This window comes from Chelonoidis abingdonii, chromosome 14, assembly GCF_003597395.2.
Source record: "Chelonoidis abingdonii isolate Lonesome George chromosome 14, CheloAbing_2.0, whole genome shotgun sequence".
In the NCBI taxonomy this organism is placed as follows: domain Eukaryota; kingdom Metazoa; phylum Chordata; order Testudines; family Testudinidae; genus Chelonoidis; species Chelonoidis abingdonii.
The window spans coordinates 38,582,018-38,589,420 of record NC_133782.1 but is presented as its reverse complement, the minus strand read 5'-3'; the positions used below and the strand labels follow the sequence as shown (position 1 = coordinate 38,589,420).

Genomic DNA, 7,403 nt, shown 5'->3' with positions numbered 1-7,403 from the left:
GTCCACCAATGTAATATATGCCATCATATGCCAGCAATGCCCCTCTGCTATGTACATCGGCCAAACTGGACAGTCGCTATGGAAAAGGATAAACGGACACAAATCAGATATCAGGAATGGCAATATACAAAAACCTGTAGGAGAACACTTCAACCTCCCTGGCCACACTCACCTGTCTGACGTGATGCATCTGAGTCATGGCACCAAGATGTTAAAGGGCTTATCGCTTCACCCTCCCACTTCCCTGGTCCTTCTCACGTAAGGAGAATGCAGCAATACCCAAAGTCCAGAGGTGCAGATGGTTCAATGGTTATTGGTGTTAACTTCCACCAAGCAGGAATTCAATTTCCTTTTCCCTTTATCCCCAACTTACTTCCTGTTTGCCTCCAATTCATATAGAAATATCCTCAGCTATACCTTAACGGTTAACCGGTCAATTTACTGAAATTTAACTAACCAATCTGAACATACTGTAACGTGAGTATTTAACCAATTATACCCCACCACCTTAATTGGTTTACACTCAACAAAATTAACTATATTGCAGACTGAAACAGTCATAGAACCAGACAGAGACCATACAGATAAAGAATAGAGAAATGGGGACCACAGAGACAAAATAACAAGAAGTGAGGGTTTCACAATCACAACCACTGATAAGTTAGTTCTTGCCAGATCGGATGCTGCCAAACTAAGTTTTCTTTAACCATCTTAAGATCTGTTTCTTTATCTGGTGATATCAGTTACCATTAGGATGTAGGCTAAGTTACCATTAGGATGTAGGATATCAGTTACCATTAGGATGTAGGCTGTCCTCCATCTATACAGGGGTGAATTTCACCCTCACACATAACCACACCACTGCATGAATACATCCCTGTGAGCACAGAGAGACAGAGATGGGAGCAGGAGAACAGCAGGACATACAACCCCACCAGAAAGCTGTGCTGGATACAGAGGCCTCCAGCTGAACCTCCGGCCCAGTTTACTCCTATTTCACGTCATTGGGGGGAATTTGCTGGCTTGTGTCACAGAGCCGGAGAGCCAAAATTAGCATGAATGACCCATCCCCCCTCCAATGGCTGGGCCAGATTCTCAGTTGGTAGAAATATACACAGCTCTCTTGATTGCAGTGGTATTAGTCCTGATTTACAACAGGTGCCAGGCTGGGAGGGGAAGGAGCACCAGGGAATCCAATGGAATTGCTCAGGAGTCAGGTCAGGGGGAGCAAGACTTAAATCTGAACCTTGGTGGAGGTGGGGATCTGGCCAATTCAGTTTCATGGTGCTACTCTTATTGAGGCCGCCTGAGGGCCAGTCCCAGAGATCCATGACCGTTAGCTGAAATGATGCCCAATCTCCGTTAATTGGAGACTCCACCAAGGTCTCAGACCAGGAGCCTCTCTGGGATTTACGGCCCTGATCCTGAGGGGCCCGAAGGAGATATAAAGACCAGGGAGAGCTGTAAGGAGGCTGGAAACTGTTAGAAAGCTGTGGGGTCTGCAGCAGCATGGGGTGATATGCTGCAGATTAGGTCTCCTGGTTGGATACCCAGCACACAGGCTGTGCACCTCTTCTGGGCAATGGGGCGTTTGGGATAAGAAAGCTGGATGGTGCTAGAAAGGAGTCACGACCGAGGGACAGAAAGGGAGAATTCCCATCAGCTGGAGTGGCCTCTCCCAATGCAGCCAAGGTAAGGCCCCTGCTTTGGTAAAGTTCTTCTCTTTCTTTATCTCAATCTGTGTCTGTCGCTGAACCTGTCAGTCTACCTCACGCCGATGAAGGTGTCAGCCAAATATTTTCTTTAGAGAGAAGTCAATCCAGCCATCCACCCCTGTGCAGTACCTGCCTGGCTGTCTCTGTATCATTTATCTTCCTCTCTCCATCTGTCATAACCAGAACCCTCCAGTATCTCTGCTTCCCATGACTGTCCTGCCTGGGAAACTCCCTGGAAAAATGCAAACAGACACTTTGCCATTGTCCTTCAAGGCTCACCTTAAAAAGCCCCAGTCCCATCTACAGAGCCCAGCCTGCTGTTCACGGCTGAGCGATGACAAGCTGTGTCTAGGGGCCCTGGAACAATTTGTGTAGTGAGGGCGCTGAGTGCCATTGAACCAAACTGTGAACCCTGGATATGATGGAAATCACGTCAAGACAGTGGGTGCTGCCGAACCCCCAGCACCCGTAGCTCCACCACCTCTGGCTGTGGTTCTTCCCCTTCTCCTTCTTTCCTTTTCCTTCTCTCTCGAACCCAGATAAATACCTCCAAACAACTCACAGCTCTAACAAAGCTGAGGTCCTTAATCCTCACATTCATTGCTTTGTATGTTCCATCATTCCCTTCTTCCTTAACACAAACACATTACAGCTCAGGCATTTATAACAATAAAACCCTGTGTAACCACAGCACTGCACTGCACACATGGCCATTCCTCTGTAGAGAAGGTGAGAGAGAGAGAGAGAGAGAGAACGAACTACTAGTGATAAACGTTAGCCAGAAATGGAAGGCTCTGAGGTACTGTGGTGAGAATGGGGAGTAAGGGTCTAGACAGAATAGAAGTGAAGAATTGGAGTAGATAAGGAGACTAGAATAGAATAGAATAGACGTCCCCATTGTCTCTTCGTCTCTGGACGGTAAGATCTTCAAGGCAGATATTTTCTCTCTCTATGATCAGCGCCAGACCAATGAGGCCATGACCCCAACTGGCAATCCAGTGACAGAAATATACACCGCTCCCGATGGCAGTGAATAATGGGGCTAGTGGAAGGAAGAGTGACCGTTGCAGCTATGTGACAATAGGTCTTTTTGTTTCAGTAACTCACTGACATTATTTCTCTCCCCTACTCAGGAATGAGTCCCACATGGGGCTGGTCAACCACACTGTGGTGACTCATTTCGTCCTCTTAGGGATCCCCGATGCCAATGGCTTCCAGACCATCCTCTTCATCACCTTCTTAGCCTTCTACCTCTGCACACTGCTGGGCAACCTGCTCATCTTCTCAGCCATCCTCGCTGACCCCCGCTTGCACACTCCCATGTATTTCTTCCTCTGCAATCTCTCCGTGTCTGGACCAACTGGTTTTATACCTCATCAGTACCTCCCAAGATACTGACTCAACTCTTTGGGTGTCAGATAACTCAGCTCGCTTAGGGTGGTGCATGTCCCTTAGTCTATCTTTATCTTACACTTCCCTGAGCGGCACGCACGAGTCTCCTGCCTCGACACCCAGTCATGGCTTTATACCATAACCTAGCCATCGCCACCACTCTCGCTACGTTCAATACATCACCGAAGAGGTGTGCGCTCTATCTCTAGCTTCTGCTCACGCTCTTGTACACCAGGCTCCTTCCACTCCACCTCCTCACCGCCTGCCTTCACGCTGCCCTACTGTGGTCCAAGTCGGTGACTATTATCTTCTGTTACATCTTCCCGTGGTATAATCTGGCGCTGTCGACATATCATCATTGACCCAAGTTACCTTTGGAACCAACCTGGGTGGTCCATGACCTGCTTCCACCTCATCCATCGCTTTGACCACCTCTGTCTGTTCTCCTTCCTTAAGATGTAACTTCGCCGAGAGGCTCGTGCTGCTCCAAAGCCGCCTCCCACTCCCTCACATTTCACATGTGACACTGTTCTTCGGGCATGCCCTATCTACATCGGCCGTACGTAGTTCTGAACAAGTGGCTGGAAACTGCTCCTGTGCGCACTGTATCTCGGAATGTACGTCACACCCATTGCTTGGACTCAGCTCTTCTCACAAATCGAAGAAATCAATGAGCTCAGAACAACGGCCTCCTGAGCAAGTGGAGCGGGGACAAAAGCCTGAACATTATATGCGCAAACCGACAGAAAAAACAAGTGGCCTCTGTGTGACAAAATCTACAATAATCTGCATAGCTGACTCCTATGGCTTTTGGTAACGTGTCTCTCTCGCCGCCACATCCCCACACAGCCCCATCTATCTATCCGGTGCTCTACATCATGTATATGCCCGTAAGTCCCAGCATTTCTTGTTTCCACTGAGGCCTTGACGAGTGATGTTCTCAAGCTCCGAAGGGAAGCACACGTCGATCTGCTCACTGAACTTCAGCGGCCTTAGAGATCATAGATACACTTGTGACTATTGACCATCTCGACCTATTTCGCCAATCTGTGCATAGCGGCAACTCCTTTTCTAATTTCTCCTTTACTAAGGCAAATTTTCCTCCTTTCAATATTCTCATGGCTCTTTTCAGACCCGCTCCCGAATACATTCCTCTTTATGTCTGTCATTGTGAGCACCAGAAACGGATGCGTGATACACAGCAAGCGTGCCAACAGAGAGCGCGAAAATCACTCTCTGCTGCAGATTCTCTGCCTTATATGCATCGCACGGGAGCGAATTATAGGAGATCGGAGTTCATGTAAAGAGTAGATAGTGTGTGGGCACGCGCTATTGGGGACGGTGTGATATCGTGAGTTGCTCTCAGCGGTCTCATCGTGCTAATGGCCACGGTGTCTGTGCCCCATATGTCATATGGTGTCGTGTCTGTCTCACTCCTAAGAGCTTTCACTCACATCAGTATCTCCGATCACACAGTTGGCCGAGGAGGTATAATGGTTGCTTATTCCGGGTATTAAGGTTGTGGTTGGATGTAGTTGTCTAGGGTGACTTTCCCATGTGTGCGAAGAGATCGGCAGCTAGTATATCCCTTAGGTTAGCTCTTGGGGTTTTAGAAGGATTCAAATGAATTTGTTCTCGATATGAGGCAGGCAGTGGGTGGATGTTAGGTTCAGGGATGCTTGTATTAATAAAGTTACCGAGTGGGTGAGCCATGGCGAGGTAAACATTCATGCAGGGTGTGCGTTAATGGTTGAATTAAAAGCAGACTGAGTGAATGAGGTCATCTCCTTGGGTCACTTCCCCACTGAGACACGTGGAAAATTTACCAGAATTCCTGTTGTCCCACACCATTTCTTTGTAAGCTCGTTGGGGCAGGCGGGCGTATCTGCCTTGTGTGGTAGCCCCTACTGCAACAGGCCTCGGCCTATCACCAGTTCCACATCAGACAGAGACTTTAGATGGTTCGTCAGCACATTCTTTCTCCTAGACTCTGGATTGAACACACTGGGTGTACTTCAGCCTTGATTAAATGAACAAATAATACAGAAAAAAAGTGAAAGGAATCTGAGTGAGATCCATGAAGCCTGGTCCAGGCACTTCTCTAAACTGCAGGCAAGACACATGTCAGAAATAATCAAACTGCGCACGAAGAATAAATCCTGCAACTTCGTGAAAGGAAGTAGTAAGGCCCGCTGTTGCAGATTGCTACATCCACCACCTCCCTAACTTGCCATGTCCCACCGTATGCACTTGTAGATCTTTCCTGAATTTTCTCTCGTTGGTTTCTCCAGGAACCAGTCTCACAACGTCACAAATCCGACTATGCTGCCTGAGAAAATGAAATCGGAATGCGTCATGCAGAAATTTGGCACATGATTTAAAATCACGTATGGCTGTCCAATGGCGTGGGAAAAAGTCTCTTTACCGACAGGCCATGGGCATGGGCAGCCATGTAAGAGAAGGGGAACAGAAGGGAGCGAGGTAAGGATGGCTACGTTAATTTGGTAATCTGAGTAACTTTATCTTGACTCAACTAGGGTGACCGACAGCAAGTGAGAAGTCATATATAGTGACGCTGATAGTGAGAGAGCTCGTTGGGAATTATTGGCTCTCTCTCTCTCTCTCAGTAGGCTCGTACATCCAAGTACAGGTCTGTAGAAGCGTCTCTGATTGCCACTTCAAACTCACTAAATTCCTCGATGTTGTGACTTAGTTTCCCACTATAATGAACAATATATGTAGGACTAATGAATCTTATCACTCTCAAGCGACTTATAGGATGTATCACATTCAGAAGTGTGTCAGAGAGTGAGGCACAAAGCCGCCTATGGTCTTCAGTTCTAGGGGCTGAACAATAATTTTTTCAAAATTATTTTTCTATGTCGTACCATAATAATGCCAGTATAATAAAAAAATATGGATAAGTATCAAATAAAAAATATCATACAGCCAGTCTGTGTTAATGGTGTTTGGCTCGAGCAAGGACACTCATAGGAATCAGCTCATGCAAGCCAAGGTGCTCTGAGCCGTGTTCTCCCGAGCAGTAGAGTCAGCCTGGGACTCGTGAGAATGTCAACATTTTAATAACTCCTCACCTGGACACTGAGCCATTTGGTAGATTCCCTTAGTGCATGGGTTGGGGATAACAGCATTACCAGAATTTTTGTCATGGTGCTGATATATAGTTGTGGTGTCAAGTAAGATCCCCTCAGAGAAAGACCCCGGGAAATGAGCGAATACCGCATAGGACCTCTTTACAACTACGGTGCTAGGAACATGATATGCTGGAACCCCCGCTAATTCCCCTTGCCTCTCACAGTCCTCTCTGTGTCGGGTCTGTGGATGTCCAATTAGATTCACACCTATTGCTAAGCACTCCTGAGCATTAGCGCACATGCACAGTAAGGTCCGAGACTGAGGCGTGATCATTTTCCTTATTCTTGGCTGTAAAGACAGCTTTGCTTTCAGTGATCAGGACCAACCTGCCTAAGACTTTCACCTCCGTAACCCTGCTTGCCAGAGAGGTAAGAGAAGAGGCCTGAGGTTAGAGAACGCAGACCAAGGTCCATCTCCCTTGAAAGAGGAAAAAGGTTGGATATACTCCAAGTTGCTCAGCGCTGGAACCCACGAAATACTAGCCGATCTCCGGCTCTTCCCAACCTCCCTTTCTCACCTTAGTAACCAATTCACATTCATTTTAAAATAGTCATCCGCCACTCGGAATGGTGATGCCCAGGTCCAGATTACTTAGATTGAGACATTTTGGAGTAGCCAAGCTCCCTTGAAAATCCACCCTAGTAATCCCACTCTCCTCCAGTTTCTGCTTTAACATGTGGCTGATAATCTATCACGGTTTTGCTTCGTTAGCAGTGAGCTCTACAGGCAGGATCAGTTTGCCCTGTGTCTGAGACATCGAAACCGTCAGGTCAGCTGGAGTTCTGAGCTCGTTATACTGCACCCCAACAACTCGAAATACTCTTCTTGAGAGTCTCTGGTATTCATGTGCAGAAAACCGATGTGAAGTCGTGCGCAGGCGTAGTTTCCTATCGTACCAAAAGGTGAAATTTCACACTCCACACTGCACAATACATCCCTGGTGAACACAGAGAGTGCAGATACTTCGGGGCTAGGAGGAACAGTGCACATACAGAACTCCACCACGAAAGCGTGCTGGGATTAGAGGACCTCCAGTGAATCTCGCCCATTCCGCGCTACTTCGGTCGCTGTGAGGAATTGTTGGCTTGTACTCACAGTCGAGGCTAGACAAGCATGAATATCCCATTCCCCCTCCAGGCT

General features: G+C 47.5%; 1 pseudogene; it reads left to right on the top strand.

The window, feature by feature from the left end:
- The first annotated feature begins 2,670 nt into the window (after positions 1 to 2,670).
- LOC116830409 (olfactory receptor 10G6-like) overlaps positions 2,671 to 7,403 on the top strand; it is a 6,163-nt pseudogene continuing 1,430 nt past the window's right edge.